Source organism: Amblyomma maculatum, chromosome 2 (assembly GCF_055883805.1).
Source record: "Amblyomma maculatum isolate TAMU_Amacu chromosome 2, ASM5588380v1, whole genome shotgun sequence".
NCBI lineage: Eukaryota > Metazoa > Arthropoda > Arachnida > Ixodida > Ixodidae > Amblyomma > Amblyomma maculatum.
In genome coordinates, this window is record NC_139345.1 from 184832849 (window position 1) to 184855770 (window position 22922).

Below are 22922 nucleotides of genomic sequence, written 5' to 3' on the forward strand. Positions count from 1 at the left end.
ACCTAACCGAAACTGCTTACAGAAAGAGTGATAGCCAGGTTTGTTGTTCTACGAATTCTACTACAACACTGAACCGCTGCACGACGTAAACCCGGCATTACCTCCAAATTGTCACGAAAACCTACACAGCCTGCTCAGTCGCTACTCTAATGCATATGCCAGATCACCACGCGTGGGTCGAACGGACCAGGGTCCTTCGCAAGGCTGCAGACGCACCTCGAAGAAACGGATCAGATGCCCGAGACGATCTACGGCTTCAGGCAACATCTCAGCACCCAATACGTGATGATCCAACTTCACGAACTGGTCGCCAAGACGGAAACTAGGCATGCGCAGCGCGGTACAGTCGCCCTCGACCTTAAGGAAGCGTTTGATGACGTGTCCCACGCGAGCGTGTTTCAGAACCTGAATATTACCAGGTGTGGCCGAAAGACATTATAAAGCTACATCAAAGATTTTCTGTCAAACCGAACAGCAACCATCAGGATATTGGAGGAGAAGTCGGGCCCTGTCGAGCTCAGCATAGGGGCACCCCATAGGGATCGGTCTTGTCGCCCCTGCCCTTCAATCAGGCCCTCCTGCCCCTGCCTGATCTAATCAAGCAAATCGAAGGCCTGGATTACGCGTTCTACGCCGGCGATATTACGGTGTGGATGGCTCGAGCCGGGTTTGATGCCTGGAAGGAGAAAGCCTCGCAGAAGGCGGCAAAGGCCGTGCACGAGTACGCAAAGTCGTGCGGACTGAGCAGCACTCCCCAGAAATCAGAGCAGCTTATGATCCAACCGGGAAAATTCAAGAAATAGCTGCCGATGAACGTGATCGTCACTATCGACGGAACGACCATTAAGCCAACACAGCTGATACTTGAGACCGCTACTATTTCTGCTACTATGGTCTGAAGCTACTAACTTCAGACCGACGGGAAGGCACACGCCGCCATCACAAAGATCAAGACTACATCCGAACAGATACTCAGTATGATTAAAAGGGTATCAATAGAAACCAAGGCCTCAAAGAGGACGATGCCATGCGTCTGATACGCACGTTCGTCGTGTCGCGGGTTACCTACTTCGCCCCCTATCTCCAGCTGGCGAAGGCGAACAAAGACATATTAAACAAGATGCTTCGTAAGGCAAAGAAGCAAGCACTGGGCATGCCCATATACTCGTCCACGGAAAGACTGCTAGACATGGACGACCGAACACGGTGGAGGAGTTCACTGAAGCCCACTAAAGCCCATGTGGCTAAGCCAGAATCGGAGAATCTGGCTTAGCCACACGGAACACGGCCGAGCCGTCCTACGCAAGACAGGATAGCAGATTGAGTAAGTACCCATCAAGGAAGCTGTTCCGGAAGACTGGAAGACGACCATTCATACCAGCCTCCTTCCCCGGATCATGACGTCGGGCAAGGACGACGAGAAGCGCACCGCGCGGGCCAAAGCCATAGCCCCAAAGCTGGAAAAGAATCCTAAAATCCTCTACGCGGACGAAACTATCAAACTGTTTCAGGTCATTTTGATGGCACTTTGGAAACGACATATTTAGAGAGAAGGGCAGTGTAACATGATTTCTCTTGACATGCGTAATAATTTGTTCTTTCATCAACTCTATAATCATGGGTATCAAATGATTGGGTGTTCTGAGCTTAATAAGATGATAATCGTTGTAAAGCGATTTTAGTGAGTCATGGGACTGGACAGTCTAATGAGATTTGGTGTGGCATGCGCAATAACGCGCCACTTTTTCAACCGTATCATCACGGGTGTCAAATGAAAGGCTTTTTCAGCTTAATAAGGCGAATATTGCAGTACACGGTTTTCCTGATTCACATGACAGTGCTGCGGCATTTGACGTGACATGCGCGATAATGTGCCACCGTTTGATCCCTGTCATCATAGAATCATATATACCGGCCTTTTGAACCTGATAAGGCGAATACTGTTTCAAGACGAATTTGCTCAGTAATGCGACAGTGTTGTCATTTGGCGTGATATGTCTGACAATCTTCCAGTTTTTGGACACTATCATAATGGGTATCAGATAAATAGGCTTTCTGCGCGCAAAGGCTATATATTGCAGCCCAACGATTCTGCCCAGACATGTGACGACGTTAAGTGGTTTACTGTGACAAGCGTAAAACATTACCTTTGAAACCCTGTCGAAAAATGTATCAAATGTTTCGCTTTATGTTTTCGCTAACTCATCGCACGCTTTTCATGTGACATCCGGAAAGAAAATTATGAAGGCGTACCCCGGCAAAAGCTTTGACGATTGGTATGAAATTGATGTACATTCTGAGTGTATAGGGCCATCATTACAACGGAATGTACCGCTGAGTCAGCAGCCATTGTTACATATGACTTCCCGTAACATGGTGTAAGGTTTTCCGCTTTTTATCAATATGGTAAATAAAAGGCTTTTTTATGCGGAATTGGCGTGCCTGCGTTCAGTCAATTTGCTGACTCAACACGTGTTTTCACGCTGGTGCGGGTGGTGGTGAAAACATTTATTATATTATATAGAGGTATATACACTAGGTGGGATGCCTGGACAGGCACTCCATTGGCGTTGCCGCAGCCCGGGCGCGATGCGTTAAGACCTTTTGGGCCTCCAGGGTGCAGCAGCCGGACAGGGTTGCCTCAGCTCGCATGAAGTATGCCCACTTTCGCACAGGTGGGTAGATAGGCTTGCAGTTCGATCTGTATGGCATTAACGTAGTAGAAGGCACGCATAAATTCAACCATCTATATTAAATGTGCATTTACATCACAGAGTACACTAGCACCTTGCTTTTAGCCTTCATCGATAACTTGCCGCCGCGGTCAGCTTGGAATTCCTGCCGCCGGGATCTTCGCGTTACCTACTTGAGTGGCAGGCGTGAAAAATTACCATACACTTCGCAACCCCGGCAGCTAACGCTGGTGTTTCAGATCGGTGTAGAAGAGCTTTCGATTTCCACGGTGGCTATCTTGAGGGTAGTGAAAATGTGTAGAGGAGAACGAGATCTACCGTTATATGCAAAAACAGAGAACAGCGTATTCAGATGGTAGCGGTACAAGATTACTACTACTCCAACAAAACATTACTTCTGTGATTTGGAGGCTTATATATCGTGGGAAAATTAGCGCCATAACTCTCCTTTATTCATGCGTTATACCCCCGTCATGGAGAAACTTTAGATCCTCATTGAAATCGATCTGCATTCAGTGCATTGAAGATCGAGACTGTCACAAGGCCACATTCAAACGCAATCGAACCTGAGTCGGATTGGCTTACTCAAGCTTTCCTGAGTTTTCAAGCACTCTCGAGAGCGGGCGTCGACACCCTCGTCATTACTAACTTCTAAAAATAAGAGCGCACGAGCGCAATAAAAAAAAATAATACGACAGATATGTATGATAAAACGTTTTAGAACTATATGCTTGTTACATAAAGGTACTTTTATGATCTCGACACCAAGCTTGGCGCCACCTATAGCATGAGAAAAAAATTTCTCAGTCTTTGAAAACGCTCGTGTAGCACCGCATGCTTCAATCCTTGATAACCTGAACGCACATCGAGATGAATGATGGTCAGATATATTCGTGTGACACAGCTTATCAAATAGTTGTATCTCTCCTGTGACCTTTTTGTCCTTTCTTTCGTACAAGCTGCTCGTTTTCGGCAACAGGGCTCTATATCCTTCCACCCCCATCTGCACTCTCAAACGCACTTCGCATGCACATAGCCGCGACAGTATTCTACAGCGTTGATTTAGCGTTTGGTTGATGCATTAGAACCGCGTTTTAAGGCGAAACCATCTAAGTTATTGACAGAAGGTTGTCTACAGAAAGTTGTCAGCAGAAGATTGTCAGCAGAGGTGTCATGCTTTCGAGAGCGAGAGTTAAAAATAAATGAATAAACTTTGTCTCCACCGGGCTTCGAACCTTCATCGCTTTGATCCCCAGCCCAGCGCTTTAGCAACTGCGTCATGCCCGGATTTTGTTTCCTTTCTGCCTGGCTTTTGTAGACGACATAACACAAAACTCCTGTCAAAATATGAAAAAAGACGCACAAGGCAATGTACATGAACTCCCGCAGCGACACCAAAAGCTGTACCACTGAGAGCCATTTGGGACGATCTGCAGCCACTTTTTGGATCGCAATAAACCACTCCATACCACCCCAAAGAGCGAAAACAACAAGCCGACGTTCTACGTGGTAACCAAACGGCGGCGACGACGGCGCACAACAGCCCTGTCAGCATACAGCAATCAACCTCGGAGGCAACTGTGCTTGATAATCAGGATTTCCCTCCCCTACAAACTCAGCCGTTGCCGAAGACACGAGACAATGAACGTAAAACTAATCGGCAAGACGCGCATAAATCCTCTACACAATCTGATAGCAATATTCAAAGGAACGCCACCTCATCCCTAGCCACGGTTTCTGAGCATACCGCGACGGCACCAAAGCAAGTGCGCGTACATCGGGCTCACGCTGAATCTCTCTGTGATACGCAACGCGGCGCACAAATGAATCTTGCGAAGGAACGTTCGCATACGCTACACTTAGATGAAAACCAGCTCACGCACATTATCGAACTGGTCACTTCCGAGGTGATCAAGCATATGCTGCCACTCTTGGGAATGTCACAGGTTTCTCCTAATCAAAAGTCCGAAATTGGGCACACATCATCTCAAGTTCCGCGTACCTTTCAGTTTAAAAATGGCAAGCATTAGCGCGAAACCACATGACATTTTTGCTTCGGACTCTCCTACATGGTTATTGCAATAGAACTGTCGGGGAATCCGTCGCAAACAAGCGGAACTTCAGAGGAGACTGTCCATCACGTCAACGCCTCCTATAGCTATTCTGCTTCAGGAGACCGCCATTAATAAGTCCAATTTAATAGGGTACAATTCTTACTCCACCCCTTCCATAAAGCACCGACGCCCCGGGCCAGGATCGCGAACAGCGGCTCCAATGGCCAATGGGCAGGCATGCGTCCTTGTTCTGTCGCGTACTGCCCATACTGAACTAGATAATTCCGCGTGGTGCACGCAGACGCAGGAGGTAGCGGGAGCGACCAACAAGCCTTAGTTTTTTCAGTTTATGCGAGATCATTCGGTACTACGACATATCGAGTGGATGTCTTTTTTAGAGCACTTCTTAAGGATATATCCCCAGGATCGCGTTGTGGTTGGGGGTGATTTTAACGCCATGCACACCAGCTGGGGATATAATCGCTCAGATGCTAGGGGAAGGCACCTTTGGCAGCAAATTGTCAGAGCGAAATTGACCATAGCCAAAGACCTCACTCTACCCACTCGCCTTGGCCAGCACAAAGGTCAACAAGACACTTCCCCAGACTTGACACTAGTCTCTCATCCCAGTGAGATCCTATGGTCACGGGCTGATGATGTCATGGGCAGTGATCATTATCCCGTGGTGGTCTCATGGGCTGCTCGAAGGCGAAAGTCATTACAGCGACAACAAGGCCGTCGAATTGAGGAGCACGTCTCATGGGACGATTTCCGTAGGATGCTCGGTGAGGTGAATGTTCCCACAGGATTAGACGAGCTAATCACTAAGATCACCGATGCCAAGAAGAAATCTACAACGAAGCTTTCAGTCAAATTTGATGCCCCAAAGCCGGACTCTCACCTTTTGCGTCTGTGGAATCGTAGGCTTCGTGCTCTCAAGGCGTATCGCCGATCAGGCCGGACATCCCATCGGAGGCGTGCTCTCGCTCACATTAGCCAAGAAGTTGAGAAGTATACTTTGCACCTCGCTCTCCAAGACTGGCAGCTGCTGTGCCACTCACTCAATGAAACAGTTATCTTGTCGAAGGCCTGGCACATATTTCGAGCTATCCTTGGACGCAAGAAGCCGATTTCCCCTGCCCAAAGTATGGCCCTGAAATTGAACGTCTCCCCGGCAGAGTTAGCTATACAAGCAGGGAAGGTATTTTTTTCCCCAACCTGAAAATGCGGATGCCTTGCCTGCGGACCCCTCATCAGGTACATTAAACGAATACGACGTTCCCTTCATATTAGACGAACTGGAGGCAGCACTTTATGACTCCAATCACAATAGCGCCCCAGGACCGGATGGTATAAGCTATTCAACACTTCTGAACCTTCCCAAGTCACACAAACTTACCCTGCTGAAAGAGATGAACAAATACTGGGCCGACGGTGATCTTCCTCTTGCTTGGAAGAAGTCAGTGGTAATACCAATTCCAAAACCTGGCAAGCCAAGTCGAACATTACAAGACCTCAGGCCGATATCGCTGACGTCCAACCTTTGCAAGGTCATGGAACGTATGGCTCTAAGAAGACTTTAATGGTACTTAGACAAGTACAACGTTCTGTCTCCTATGCAAGTAGGTTTTCGTCGAGGTCTCTGCGCCCAAGATATTCTCAGAAGGCTTCATAACGACGTTCTCGCATACCCTAGCAGCGCACAGCTCCGAGTGGTTGTTGGGGTCGACATCAGAAAGGCGTTTGATTCCGTGCCCTCTCCTGTGCAGACAAAGATAAAATCAACGCCTTAATCCGCATGGCTACCAAAGCAGCGCTCAACCTACCGAAGACCACTAGCACGGACAGGCTCTTAAAACTAGGAATGCACAACAATATACAAGAACTTATAGAGGCACATCGGTACACACAGTACCTTCGGTTGGCTGGCACGCAAACAGGACGACATATACTGGACACTCTCGGCATTCGCATACCCGCACATGCTGAAGAGTTAAACCCTCTCCCTCAGGCCGTGCATTCAGCGCTTATCCTCAAACCTCTTCCAAAGAACGTCCACCCAGAACACCATCAATCCCGCCGCGTCGCGCGAGCCAAAGCTCTCCATAAACACTATGGGACTGCAGAGGATGTCCGCTGGGTGGACGCCGCATGTGGTTCAGACCGTTCGGTAGCCGTGGCCTACAATCCAGCAGCCCCCCCACTCACTCACTTCATAGACCCTCCCTGTAACTCGGAAGAAGCAGAGGAAGTGGCTATAGCCTTAGCAATCGCCCAAACAGATGCGGCTTACATACTTAGCGACTCCAAAACAGCCATACTTAACTTTGCCCGCGGACGCGTCCATCCTCCCGCGTGGCAAATATTGAGAATGTGCACCCTGAATTCTGACAGGCGTATTGAGCTTATATGGGTGCCGGCTCACTCTGGCAATCCCGGAAATGAGGCCGCCGATAACATAGCCCGAGGACTTATTAGCCGGGCAAATGGCGACCCATGCCGGGACTTCTCGAGGGAGCGGGCACATACATTTTCTGAGCTCACACAGCAAGCACGCCTTGCCCGTCGACTCTACTCCCCTCCCCACTCCCAGCTGTCGCACTCCCAACAAATCCTCTGGAGGCGTCTTCAAACCCGAACGCTTCTCACCCCTCAACGCCTATCCTACTACCGACCCGTTTCCCCTGAGTGCACTCTCTGTGGAGAGTTGCACGCCACCTTGGACCACATTCTTTTCGGCTGCCCTGCCGATCCTCCCCCGCAGGGACAGCCCGCCATCGGATCATGGGAGGAATGGGAGGCCCTCCTTACGTCGCAGGACCTGGACATACAACGTCGCTGTGTGGACCGGGGTGCCAGTGCCATGGCCCTACGTGACCTGGACACATGCACGTAATGTGAGGGCCGTGCGGTGGCCCTGGGCCCTTGAAGGGTCTGAACTCGCTCGTTTAATAAAGTTTTTTCCTCCTCCTCCTCCGTGCCCCACTCGACCATACTTCGCCAGCTCCAGGAAGTGGGGATAGGCGGCAACCTCTACCGCTTCGTGAAAGCCTTTCTTGCAGAAAGAACCTTTTCAGTAATGGTTGGAGATACTCAGGGTGGTTGGCAACGCAACCAAACAGGTGTCCCCCAAGGCGCTGTCTTATCACCGGCTCTCTTCAATATAGCTATGTCAGGTCTCCCGCCAATGCTGTCGTTGATACCCGATCTCAATTTCGCCGTGTATGCGGACGATATAACGCTGTGGACTAATTCAGGGTCCGCTGCAGAGCAAACAAGCCCTACAGACAGGCCTCAATGCCGTCCATGAATACATCGAGAAGTGGGGAATGAAAACCTCTCCGGAAAAAAACGAGTATGTGGTTGTCATTAACGATCCGCGGGCACGAGCCGAGGCAGAACGCAAACTTATCTCTCTTCATTTAGGGAACTCGGCTATTTGCCGGAAACCAGCAATCCGTATACTAGGCATGCTTATTGACTAGGATGGAGGAGCCAAAAGCTGGCTTCATAACACGATGCTTAGCTGTCATCAGGCTTTACACCTAATACGCCGCGTCTCTGCGCGTGGATGGGGAATCAAGCAGGTGGGGCTCCGTCAGATGACATTAGCACTCATAACATCGAAAATCCTGTACGCATATCCGTACATGCGACTTAACGCGACCCAACGCCTTCAGCTTGAGCGAATCAATCGCAAGGCGATGCGCCTAGTTACTGGTCTGCCACAGTACTGCCCAGTAGTGAACCTACACGCATGCAGCAATATTGATGCCCTTCAAGATCTGGCAGAGCAGCAATTGCAAGCCCAGCGAGTCAGTCTCTCCACAACGGCGGCTGGCCAACAGATCCTGCAGGCATTAGGCTACAACGTTGGCAACTTAGAGCCACTTTCGTCCGCCGCCCCACCATGGGAGTTGACTTAGTAGATGGTATACCATTACCAAAGAATATGAGTTCGGCTAATCCTCAAAGGCGAAAAGCTGCCGCCAAACCTCATAGGAAGATGTCACACAAGCTAGCCTAGGAAGGAGCTATCCAACTATACACAGACGCCGCTCAGTTTCAACACTGCGCAGCTATAGCTTGTCACGACTCTGTGTCAGATACCTCGGTAGTTCAACGGCTTTCCGAGGAACACACTGTTACCAATCTCGAACTCATTGCCATACGACTTGCCATTACTCGAATAGTAGCAAGGCAAGATCGGGCACCGTGCACCTACCATGTTTACACAGATTCACAAGCAGCGTACACTGCATGCCGCGCAGGGGGAGCAGACTATGCCATTCTGAACACTATTCGAACACAAGCCCGTCGCCTGAGAGAGGGGGGCTACACCTTAATTATCAAATGGATTCCTGCACACGAAGGAATAACTGGAAACGAAAAGGCACACCAGGCAGCGCGCGCAGCAGCTCTTTCCGCACCTTTGCCTGGATCCACATTCGTTTCCGCTTCGTGAGCCCCTGAGGACGTTACGCATCCGTCGTCGCCTCATATGGATAGGGCGGAGACATGGCATCGAGCACAACGCTATCGTCGAAGCATACTCCAGCACTTGGCCAACCCTGAGCAACTATATCGCCGCCCAGATAGCTCATTCCGGAGAGTGGAGGCAGTACTCCTTCGCCGAGCCCAGACTGGTCAGCTTCTGTCACCCGCGAAGCTGCACCTCATAAACCCGCAGGTATACCCTTCTCCTCAGTGCCCGACATGCCCGGCCAGAGGCACGGCCGAACATCTCCTGTCGAGCTGCCCTGCTTTTGACGCAGTACGGGAGAGAGCACTCAAGTCCCTGGGTGGGCTTCGACCTGCAACCCTGCAGGCATGGGTCGATCCCCCATCGCACATCGGGCTATCAAACGCAACCCGGCTCTGGCGAACTATTCTTTCCTACTTCAAGGAAGAAGGACCAGGCCATTACTTCGCGGAGCCGACCTCGGGACGACCCTACCTCGAGGAAGAAGTGGACACCGGTCCCTCATATCTATCCCAACCTTCACCCCCACCCATACCCTCACCCCCACCCTTAACCGCTCCCCCACCCCTACATCCATGAAGTAACTTAGTTCTGCCGCAAGGTAAACGCCTACCGTAAGCAGAAATAAAGACGTAATAAAAAAAAAATGCCGTGCGAGTCTAGTGCAAAATCCTTCTGAATGGTCCGTTGTAATACATCCCAGAAATATACACCTTCCCAACAATGTAAAAATAACATGATCTATTGTTTCCGGCTGCTTATAGCTTTACAGATAAAACAATGTGCTCCCCACGGTGAAAAAAAAGCCCCTTACCTTCAAGCGTCGTGAAAAGCTTTTTCTGATTTATTTATAGGAAGAGAAAGGCACGGTAACTGTCTCACTTGATTTCTGTGGACTGATTTATTTATAGGAAGGGAAGGGCGCGGTAACTGTCTCACTTGATTTCTGTGGACACCGCAACCGCGCCGTAAGGGAATGGAGGAAGATGGGAGTGAAAGTGGAAAGAGAGAAAGAGGAGCCGTAGTGGAGGGCTACGGAGTAATTTCAACCACGTGGGGATCTTTAACGTGCGCTGACATCGCACAGCACACGACGCCTCTTCGTTTCGCCTCCATCGAAACGCAGCCGCCGAGGTCGGGTTCGAACCCGGGTACTCCGGGTACTCCGGGTACAGTAGTCGGGCGTCTTACCACTGCACCACCCCGGCGGGGCTCGTGAAAAGCTCTTCATCATTTTCCTTGTCTACTGTGAGGATGATAGCGAGATCCCGCGAGTGACAGATACAGCCCCTTTCCTTTCCTGTAAACTAATTATAGAACGCCAGTGAACTTTGATGCGTTCAATGAAATGCTGGTTGTGTTCGACAATGGGCGCGCGATATACCGTCATAACAGGTCATGACGTCACCAGGCGATTCATGCATATACGAAGCTGACCCCACCGGGCGTCCGTTCCAGGCGTCCGTGCGGCGACTTTCATTTGCCGCTTGCTCGAGTGGCACACCACACAGCAAACAGAAGCAGACCCAGATGTATAGGAGGCATTAGTACAGCAGGCATCAGCGGCGTTTGAAATTGATTTAGAGAATAGAGAAGGCGTAGTATATGTCGCAATTATACGCCATAGGGGAAGGGAGGAAGGTAGGAGGGAAAGAAGACAGGTAGATAACGGTGCCGTAGTGGAGGGCTTCGATCCACCGCGCTATAGGCACCGTGCAGGAGTAACTCGCGGCGCGACGCGCCCGCCCCTCGCGGCGGGAAGAACAGTTTGGTAGGGAGACGTGCGCCCGGCCGTGCAGCGGAGACGCGGCGATCTGCTGTGCGTGGGGCGCATTCGCTCTGCGTTCTTTCAATTCGTGGCATTCTGTGGTTACAAATGAATTGCTAGGTTGCAGTCCCTGGATTGCTACTGTTGCACACATTTTCACTGGCCTGATAAAATATTTTTCACGTCACCGAATAAGCTTTACGAAGTGAAACGACGCTAAGTTTGGATCGCTGCCTTCCAACGAGCAGTGAGCTGGCAATCATGTCCGGGTATTACCGCGTCCAGATTTACCGCGAAGCATTTTTCCCGAAAGAGGACACACTACCTTCACCTGCATTAGCATCCTTTCTCAACCTGCAAAAAAAGAAAAAGAAAAATGGGCAACCCATAGGCATCAGAGCTACTGGGACCGCCGTGTGCGCCCAGTGGGCCGCGCTCGTGGATGCAGCTGTTCATTGCGTAATTTTTATTTACACTGTCCTGTGGTCTATATTTCCCTGTCTACGATAGCTTGTATAAGCACCAGCACAATGCAGAGAGTAATCAACGGGAGTGGAGAATTTTAATTACGCATTGACTATGTCTTGCGCTTAGTCTTGCGAATTTAGCTTGGCAACTTTTTCTTTTTTTTTAATTGTTTGCTTTCATTATTTTTCCTCCCTCTCAGCTCGTTCCTTTTTTTCTTTCTGCACCCTTTCCTTCCACGTTTATGCTACTACTTTCCTTCTCCTCTTTGGCGGTTTCCTTTGTCCGTCCCCCAGCCTAACGTTTTCCTCGCCACCCTACGCTGTCCGCTTCGTCCTCCCCTGTAGATGTGATTCATAAAGCCCCTGTCTGCCATTGCATACACTTTATTCATTTATTTGTGTTAATGACATTTCGATGTGTACTGAGCTGTTGAACCTCGATATAAGCTGTTTCTCATGTAATACTGCTCAATCGAGACTATACTATAAAGAATAAGCAAAAAAAAAATAAATGTTCTTTACTTATTTTTTTTTTTATTCGTGGACGCTCTGAACAGATCTTGCATTCATTACATGCCATCCTGCTCCAAACAAGTTGTCGAGAGGCTAGCTGCCACCTGTTACCTTCCCCTGTCAAAACTTAATTTTGTGGCATAGGACTTGAAAGTACCGTTAAAGAGGCAATAAGGATCGCTAAAAAAATAACGAAAGAAAACTAGCAGCAAAGTCGGGATGAGGCTTGCATGTGTACTCAAAACTGTAGATCTCTCGTTGTGCCGCGCTGTAAGGGAGTTTCCATTCTCATAGCTGTGTCGTTGTATCAGCGACCGCGTGCCATCGGCCATCCTTTCCTTCATCGTCGAGAAAAGTGGCAACCGCCTCACCAGAAAACAGCTAAAGCTCTTCAAAAGCCGTCTGCGCAATACAAATGCCTGTGGCATTTTCAGGCCCTGGTAATTGCGTTCTAGAATTTTCAGGTTTGTCGCTTTTTTTTTTTTTTAGGCTTCTTCCTCCTCTTCGACTCCAGCTTTATTCATTCCTATTCTCCTCCCACACTTGTTCCATCCTTCTCGGCTGCTCGATTCCCCGCAGCTTTTTATTTTTTCTCAGCCGCCCCAGCTTGGGGCGTTCGAGCTGGCCTTTGCAAAGCTGTACCATACTTGGGAGGAGGGGGACGTTCGCTACAAACGTCTTTTGTATTTTTCTACAATTTACCGTGTTTTTTACGCTCCCCATCCCCCTACCCCCTTCGTCTTTTTGCTCGGCCTTTTCCAACTGCGCGCGCTCCTCCTGTCGTCTTCCGTTTCGCGTGTTTCCAGCCTAGAAATATGGTGGCTAGAAGGGGGCAGTGTGACGGGCGACGTATCCGCGCCTTGTGAGAGGGAGGCGCGATCCGCGATGAAATTTCCCGGCGCCGCAAGGGGCGCTGCAGCGCTCTGGTGTGCATGGGGAACCAGCCGCTGCCGCGCGATTGAGCGCAGCAGCGCGGGTGCGGGCGAGGTCTGGGACGCGTGGACCGCGAACGATTCGAAGCTGGTAGTCGCACATGTACCACAGTGATCCTTTTGAGATGCGAAGTGGGTGATTTTGTGCTGATCCTGTGTTATGCAGTAGATAACGCTGTGCGCACTCGTGGCGCAAAAGCGCGAACATGTTTTGTACCTGGGCGCAGAAGCGGGTACAAAGCGGGCAAAGCCGAAACCCCCTTTTCAGACCACCTAAATATGTAGCTTAACGCGAACTGGGATTGCGAAATATCAAACTTGCTGACAAGGAGCTGACGACTTATTGTGTCTCGTTTGCGAACGCATGGCATACAGGACAACTTTTTCGGTGTAGAATACCCGAGACAAATCTTCACCAAGGACCTGCAAAGTTGCTCGTAACTATCATCTGCCCTAGTTTCTATAACGTTGCCCATCCACAGAAACAGAATAATATTCAAGCCAAACTTAAATATTACGCTATGCCTTTTCTGATCAACAGCTGAAAATAATATTTTAATACGCTGGACATGTTTATATTCCAGGACATATGCTGGGAGCATTAATGTGATGCTGGCTCTCTTATTCAGCTGTGCCTCAGTTCAGGCCACAATAATGTGAGTGAAACAAGGGATAGCCAGCTTACCTTTTACATGGCAGGATATGTGTGACACAGAAGTTTAGCAGCACAATTTCTTGCCATAATTGTGATTCTGGCCTCAAAGTCACCCAAGCAGCAGCATGAATGCAATTAGGATCGCTGTGCACGCAACAATTTGGTAGGTGAGGCTTATTTTACAGCCAGGGACAAAAGTTTGAGGGATGCTGGCTCGTGGAATTCTTTGTGCGTGTGTGCGTGCGTGTGTGTGTGTGGTCGGGCAATTATAAAGAAAGAAATTTGTGGAGTCACGAGGGGACATGCACACTCCATTCAGAGAAAAAAAAATATCGCGCGGGATGCGCGATGTTCGTCATAAAGAGGTTATTGCGAAATGTTTCCAGTTTGTGGTGCTAACTATGGATTCATTTTTTTTTTTTTACTCGTTGAATAAAGGACACGGCTCTCCAAAATGACCGCCAGAAACATTCGAAGTTATAAACAAAGTGAATTCAAAGCAGAGCCATTCGTTGTTCGGTCGCTCTGACGTCTGCATTCGTATATTGTATTAATAAAATAAACATCATTTATGCTCTGAATTGTAGACATTTTGTGCAAATGATTTCTTTACCTTAATTGTAATGAAGTGTTTCCTTTGGTCTTGTGGATTTGTCCAGCAAAAGCAGTGATGGAAAATATAGTGCATGATATGAGATGCGCCAGATCATCCATAAGTGCACCTATTATTTATGAGCTACAACTTCCAAGTAACGTGATTCCATAAACGGCATGTTGCTGGCGCATGCAGCCCGACGAACAGACAGCGCTCTGTTCGTCGTCCTGTCTGTTTTACGTTTGTCTACTTCTTAGCGTGTCGTAGCGCGCTGAGAACTAATTTGCTAGTACGTCCTTTTTTTTTTTTTCTGTGGCCACTCATTATATTTTCCGCGGCTGCATCCGAACTCTAAAGCTCCCAGTCAGAGTTCCGAATTGTCCGTGTTCGTTGTCCATGTTCACTTGTGCTATCAAGCTTTTAGTGAAAACTAAGCTCGTACAGAGTTAATATTCTGATATGCGTTCAATTAAAGCTTGCTTTTCCTAAATTACGTCGCTAAACTCCATTTGCGCGCACTGATGGAGAAAACAATGCATCTTTTCATCGCCGATCTGCAAACATTTCGTCATGTTGGCATCGCACCAGAATAAAAATTCAAACGCGACACAAAATTCACGCGACACGCCTGCCTGGTGCCCTGTGCCGCCCCCTCCAACCGCCGCGACGGCTGCACACCTGCTGCAAGTAGCGCCATCTATAGCTTTCATCGCTCCGCTGTGCGCTTCGCCGGCTCCCGCCCGTCACACTGCCCCCTTCTAGACACCATACTAGAAATAAGCGCCCAGCGGGCGGCTAGGGCTCGTCCCTGTCTCGCCGTCTTGTGTCGTGTGGCTCTCGCATTGTTTGTGCTTCGCTACGTCACTCGAGCTGGCTGAAACAGCCACCATTTCACTACGCAGGCCGTCTTTTTCAAGCGCGCGCCCTGCCCAGGCGGCCGCGCGTCTCCCTATCAAACTGTTCCAGCGCTCACTCGTGGCGTTGCCTGTTCGCCGCGAGTGCTGCCCCCTGGTTTTCTGCACGGTGCCAATAATGGTTTTGGCCTCATCGCACTTTAGGGGTCCTAAGACCCCCTAGAATTTTTGTTTAAAGCTCACCCTAGGGTGGATAAGAATTCAACGTTGACAGAGGTGAAATATTTGCGTTTAAAGTCGTACCCAAAGCTACTAATATGTGGACCATAACGTGAAGACCTTTTCATCGGCACGCCGCCCTGTAACGCGTTTTCTGGCACGGAATACGCCCGAAGAAACCTAGTGGGGCGGAGAGGCTGCTCCGGCAGGCGGCACGCTCAGCGTGTCTTGTCTCTTTGCAACGCGTTGTTTTTGTCAAGTGCTCTCCAACGAGATAGTAGGACTGTAAGCGGCAGCAAAGCTTTTGCGTGTGTACAAACGGGCGTCTGAAGGTGGAAATTGTTCCAAACCACGCGCGCCCCTCCGCTACCTCGAACGCCCATATTCTACTCCTGCGGACGACGCATACAGGCTTCTAAAGTTGTGTTTTACATGTGGCTACTGCTGCAGCATGCCAGAAACGGAATATTCAGCGTAAAAAAAAAAAAAAAAAAAAAAAAAAAAACATTAGGCACCAGCATGAGCCAACCTATCAGCCAGCCGCCGCTGGGCAAAAAAATGAGGTTAGCAGACGACCACGGTGTGCAGACGACCGTATACTGTAGTCTGCTTGCCATCATGCTGAAGACATATACTGGCTATACACAACAATATTGCCGTCTGCTAAGGGGGTCTGCTAAATTCTCTGTTGCTTTCTCGCTTACAGACGACGTACTCGAGCGCAGAGTGGTTGACGCCAAGTCACAGCGTGAATGAGATAGCAAAAGTCAAATGACCATAGCTAGAGATCATCTGGAGGCAGAAAAATAATTGTTATTACTTGTTACATTGTTATGTGGTGTACCATGCTAGCATTCAGCAAGTGAAGAAAGAAGTGTCTGCGTGTGTGGATGAAGACGACGCTCAGTATTGCGCTGTGCGGCTAAGCAGTGCCCAGCAATTTCAGAGTGGTGTTACCCATCGGTGCCTACTTTTCCACTCGTAACAATATATTTCGAAGAGCGTATCTTTTTTTTTTCAGTAGATTCAGACGGCAGCCCAAGCGTTTCCCAGCCGAGAGAGCAGACGTCCGAAAGCATTACGCGCGACGCACAACGTCTGTTCGGTCCTTCCGTCTTCTTTTGTGAATTTTATCGGCGTTTATGCTTTTTTGAGAGTGGATAATGGAACATATTGAACAGCTGACAAAAATGGAGAACTCCAAGGAACGAGGACGACCAAGAAAATTACCTGGTGAGAGCAAAAACACTTACCGGCGTGTCCCTTGCCGACCGCGAAATAATCATCGATGTGGCTTGGCGCGACGGAGACCTGAATCAGCTTGCAGCTGCACTTGGCGTAAACATCAAGACTGTTCAGTATATTGCAGCCAGTGATAGGGAAGAAGCAAGACTCGCGGTGGCTCTGTCCAGAAGTTTGCCGCAAACATGAACGGCGCATTGTGCGATATTGACATGGCTCGACGGACATGGCTACACTCTGTATTTCGCCACACAAAGGCTGATGGAAAGGAACCGCCGAGGGTACGCCGAATGGCTGGAGGACCACGGAACGACTGTAGCCCGCTACTACATGGACGAAACAAACTACAATGTGTGGTGTTCGCGTAGGTTTGCCAGATCTAAGCCCGGTGTGCCAGCTGTTGCGACTCTTGCCTAGCAAGAAAGGCGCAAATGTGAACATCTTAGCCTGCATCCCCCTAGATGGATTGCTTCACTACAGGCTAGTTTAAAAGGTTCACTGGGCCGTATTTAATTCATTCCTTACTGAAGCCTCAAAGAAATTATTGGAACAAGACCCTGATTTACAAGCAGTTTTCATTTTTGACAACGCTCCAGCACATAGCCGCGCTGGAAGTGAAGTGCTGGCCTCAGAATGCCACTCTGTGAAAAAGCTGCCACCATATAGCCCATTTTTCAATCCCATAGAGAGAATTTTAAAATAACGGCTTGAGGGGCTAGTTGGTGCTGCATAATCGGTGCGGGAATGCATTAAACGTAGTGGCACTATAGACTTTCAGAACTCTGCTGGTGTCAATGTTGACAATTTTCTAGCCCTAATCGAGTTTTACCTTAAGTCCACTGTTGTGTCGTTTGGGACCGATATGTGTGCGCAGAGAAGGGGCATTTCATGCGTTGCCCCAGTTTTATTATGTAACAACTTTTTATCTTCCGTTACCTGAGCAATTTATACATACTTTAATGGTTCAGGCTTTAAAATATTTAGATATGGTGATGATTTCTTAGTCATTTTGGATAAGGGTTCTGCAGTGATTCAAAGTGTGGAAAGCGTTCATTTTATTTTTAAGATACAAGGAAAAGGACTTACTTTTACTCATGAGCTACCTGTGGACAACAAATTGCAGTTTTTTGATTTAAATATGAAAATTTGTGATGGGGAAGTGTGTTGGAAGTATTTTCCCATGGCTAAAAAAGAGCTACTGGTTCAGCCCATTCAAAGACTGTTAAAAGAGGGATAACTTCCCTTTGTTTGGAGTCGGCCTCTTTAAAATCATGTGTACATATGGCAGAGGAAAGCTTCAATAACCAATTACAAAGGCTTGAGGTGGCTGGTTTCCCGGTTATGATTATTTGTGGGGTAGCAGAGTCTCTGCTTCAGAAAATGAAAGGGAAAAAAAGAACGGCAGATAAATTGAGAAATAAACGCCCACAAGTGCTCCCTTATATACATAAAGTTGTGCACTGCCTGAAAAAGGTAGCAGGTAGGTTTGAGGTGCCAGTTGTGTTTACTGCCCCCAAAAAAGTGGGTGGGTTGTGTGCATTAATAGGGAGAAGAAAGAGAGCACAATGCGATAAGAAGCATGTAAAGAGGTTTATTGGATGTCGGGTGGGAGTGGTTTATGAGATTCCACTGACGTGCGGTGAAGTGTATATAGGGCGAACTGCAAGATGTATCAATGATAGAATGAGGGAACACGAGAAGTCCATAGAAAATGGGAAGGGGTCAAATTTACCCCTGCACTGTCAGAAGAGCAAGTGTGAGGCAATGTTTAGCAGGCTTAATATTTTAGGGAAGAGTCGGGATAAGACGGCGCGCGAAATTTTAGAGGCGTTCTGATACAGAAGAAAGAAGACAGATGTACTAGTAAAGCTTCGTTGAGTTTACGTAGAAAAGAATTTACTTTTATTGAGCAATCTTCTTGAGTAATGCAAAGAACGAGTTTATTATCGGGCCTAAAGCTGTTATTCTTGGACACATGTCATGTATTGTGGTCATGGTAGTTTAATTAAAGATTCTTTTTCCCTCAAGTACATGGGCTTCGTTGCTTCGTAGATATGTTGGCAGGTTACAGTTTTTTCAATACATAGGGACTTCTCAAGTGATGTCTTGTGGATGGACATGTGTGGTGGTGGTTATTAGTGTGTGACTATGTGACTATGTGGTGGTCTTTGTGACTGTCCAGCGTGGTATTAGTTTCTAGGCAAAGCAGAGGTGTGGAGAAGCAAGTGAGTGTAGAATTGGTGACTGCCATGCTTGGACGATGTTTATGTTCTGCGAGGAAGAAAGTGCCAATGTCCCCTTGACAAAGAAGAGGAAGATGAGAAGATGTACTTGAGTGTAGAAGAAGAGGAGTGGCTACTTGGCGCCCGTCTATAGACACCATTTCTCAAGGTAGTTTTCAGCTGAATGAATGACAAAGCTTCAGGAAGGGACATATTTGTGTGTGTATGAAAGGAGCAGAATAATTGCAGCGCCGCCTGAACGCCGCTGATTGAGGACGAAGAGGAAGACGACATTTGCTCGCGACAAAGGTCCTGCGGTGCAGTCAAGGTGACTGAAAACTGCACTTGACGATCGGCTAAGTATTGGGTTGCTGGTCCTGGTTTTGTCTTTCGCCTATGCTCTACACAGTCTCTAAATAGTTTGAATCATGAATAGAGCATAATTGAATGTGGCATGAAAAATAAAGGGCACGGCAAGGTGCACGCAAAATCTCAGTTTCTCATCAGAACACGTGTTTCAGATTATGCACAGTATAAAACACCTGGTCATGACAATTGAGCTGTGTTATGCTGTGCTGTTTGTATAAATTAATAGCGTGTGGAATCCGTGGGCAGCGAAAACAGACCTTTAGTGGTTGTCTTTGTAAGAATTCGATAGCTATGTGTACAGGTTTGTCTCGCTTGACAGCATGCTGTTGTAGAACAGAAGCATGTCTTCATGCAGGCTGAAACTGTGTTAAGTGCTGTCTATACTGACTGTGTTACCCGCAATGTCGGTTTCACGAAGTTTTATAGTGCGGTGTTTCACGTCCCAAAGCACTACATGGGCTATGGTACAGAAGTAGCTGTGCTGTACAGTGTATTACATTTACGTTATCTGGGAGTCTTTAATGTGCACTCATTCTTCATTACATAGACCTCTTGCGATTTACCACTCAGTAAATCTGACGGTTGTAGATGCAATATATATTGACATGATGAAGTATAGTGGATTGTAAACATTGTGCTTAATCTCTCGTTAATTTATCTTATAATCTATATACATGGACGCATATTTTGAGTCATCCCTCAGGGTGCTGTCTCCGAATAATGAAATAATGACCTGCAATTTTTGCTGCCGTGCAAACCACAACCACACTGCCTGTTTGAATGTGCAAAGGTTGCATTTCGAACTGACTCAAGCTGCAGCCAGACGCGCTTTTCTTTGCCTTGGTACTGCAAAGAGAATGTAGGGCATAACAGATGTCTTGTAGAAAGCATGTGAGGCTGTTCCTCGTTTAGAAAAAAGCTACAAAGATATAGCATCCACTTAAGACTGTAAAATCCTCCTGGTACAATTCTCTATAACACTACATACCACACTGCCCTTGGCCTACTTATACATTGTGTTTTACTCTGCATAAGCAGACGCTCGGACTATCATCCGACTCTTTCTACATACACATTTGCATTTATTCAAGCTTCAACTTTCATATTCCAAGCAAGTCATGTTTTACTTCATTGACATTCATCTGAACCTGTACAGTGATTATGCTTACCTATGTTCATGTAGAGTAGTTATAAAGTTGCTTTTATATACCATTCTCATCCTCACCACATTTTCGCCTTCAATCCATATATTATATGCATTCCTGTCTTCCAGTTAAGACGATTATGTCTATTTTTGGTGCTATGGAGAGGCTGTCTGTGGTATGCCGAAATTAGTGATGACTAATATTGACAGCTTTACTCACCTTTTTTCGATACTGCTGTTTTCTTGAATATAGTGTGCTCTCAGGTGAATTACTTGAGCTTTTGCTTCCCGAACGAGCTAAACCATGTCGAAAATAAGCACGAACCCACATATTATCCAAGTACTCAGACAACAATGTGGGAATCTAAGATGGGAGCAGTTATTTACCAGCACGTGTTCAACTTGAATCGAGATAGTGGTCGCCAGCAACAGACGAGGTGGTATGGACTCTACCATATTGAATGTCAGGGTGGCTGGTGCGTTTTCTGCAATAGATTCGTTTGCCGCGATCCCTGGGCACCGCCACCGTCACCATCGAAAAGGTGCCCCCATTGGCTTTACGGGAACGTCTTGCCCTTGATCTCTATTTTATTGGCGCAAATGGTTAATGGTTGCCGACCCTAGAATTGTTTATCAAGGCTGCGACCGCCGCCTCGCGAACATCGCGCAAAGTAAGCGCATGGCGAGATGCAAGCTTGAAGTGCACGCGGACACGCCCTCTCCTAACCTCCTCGCACTTCACCACAAGAGTCGCCGGTATAGAGCTTGCTCGAACAGCTGTTTGGGAGCTGATGAGAGGCATGGAGACTGCCTTGACTTGGGTCTGAAGCCGTGCGCTAGTTTTACCGCCCCCGCAACAACAGCAATCAGCGAGTAGTTTACGTGCGCGTCCTCAAGGGGAGGTTAAGGACCTAAGGGTGAAAGCTTTGGACAAAGACTGCAGGCAGCCACGGTCTGCCGTCTTCGTTTCGGGCGCCCGCAGCCGTTCGTATGCGAGCGTTACATGACGGGTATAGTTGATTCAGACTGCCACTGAAACTGACCGCCTTGACTGGACCTCGAATACTTTATGATTCCAGCCTGACGGCGGACTCGGCGTGCCGGGGGAAGCTGACTTCCACATCTTGTAATTTGGCGTCTTCCGCAAAACGTTTTCTGTTAGGACAACGGACGCGGAGTGACAGGAATCCAACCCATAAAAGCAGCCTGTGGCGTTCCCCGGAGGCGAAGTTGGCTACCTCAAAAAAACTAGCTCTGCGGCCAGAGCGCTGCCAACATGCGATCTTGCTATTCAGTCTTCCAAAAGCAAAGTTTTCGGGCTGATGTCAGTGGACTCGCCGTCGACCATGAAGACTTTCCGGCCTCGGCCAGCGCCTTTTACTGAAAGGTGAGATTCCGATGTGGGATATATGGACTCGGCCTACCAAGGAAAGCCAACATACTCGGACCAGAGTGAGCAGTCTACTGCAAGCGACGTTCCTTTTCCGAAGACATATTCACCGCTCAAAGGGAAGGCTATCTCCTATCGTCGGAGTGCCGCACATGCCGGGTCCAAGGCTCTTGACCAGAAGAAAAAGGACTACACAAACGCGACAGCCGGGCCGTGGAATGCAGCATCTTCGGAAGCTGAACTTCAGACGCCGAAGGCCTAGGCGTTGCCACTGGAGACCTTTCTCGTCATGTGAAGGCCCAGGGAGGGGATCAATTATTTTTGGTGTCTCTGCTGTCACCTCATTGTATGCAGCTGCAACAGGCTCCACAGACTGAGTGCTCAACTGCTCTTATTCCTCAAGTATAGGGAATGGTGTAAGTTTTCTAAACCCTTGATGGTGCACATGACATTTCTATTTATCGTTTCTAGCTCCACCCACTGTCGTTTCGTTAGTCTGTTGGAACTGAGCTTGGTACACTATCCTAGGTTAACGTACTGAAGGCATAAGACATCTAGGTATAGCAAGCAGTTCGGGCTTCTCCTCTAGACGCGATTCCTTGGACCAACTCTAGCTTAATCGCTGCTGCCTTTTTTTTTTATTTTATGTGACTGCATTATCACCGATAGCAAGAATATGGCGAGTAATTGCGAGTCTATTAATGGAGAAGCTCACCCTTTGAAGCATTTTGAAGCTCTTGCAATGCGCAAGGAAAACTTCATTGCGTGCCAGAAGAGTTTGCAGCTCCGATTGTATCTAAATACTGTAAATATATATTCACCACCTGCTTTCTCTCTGTCTATCATGGATGCTCCGTTCACGCTTAGGGAGCTTCAGACTGCGCTCAGTGGCCTGCCGCGCCAGTGTGCACCAGGTCCCGACGGTATCACCAACCACATGCTGCAGAACCTGCACCTCCAAAACTTCATCAATAGAGTTTGAGAGACTGGCGAAATTTCGCCGTCATGGAAGGTGGCACATGTAGTTCCAGTGCTGAAGCCTGACAAAGACATGATGGACTTTATATGGTATGGCTTTTATATTAATTGCCGGTTGTCTTGGTACCCATGTTACTCGGAGGAGCCCGGTAAAACCTGGGAGAATCTTCGAGTGGCCTCCTCTCTGGCGGTCCGTACCGTTAGATCGCTTTTGTCCCCATTCTGGTCTCTGCCTGCTGGCTGATTAGGACTCCGGGCTGCCTGTCTGGCCATGGCCGAAGAGGCTGCTCCAGGCCGCCCACCACCTCAGTGCGTCGCGTCATCATATCGGGCGGCTTCTAACA

General features: G+C 48.3%; 1 pseudogene; it reads left to right on the plus strand.

Annotated features, from left to right (window-relative positions):
- Positions 1-285: 285 nt before the first annotated feature.
- On the plus strand, positions 286-1330 carry LOC146200596 (uncharacterized; annotated as a pseudogene).
- The last annotated feature ends 21592 nt before the right edge of the window (positions 1331-22922 follow it).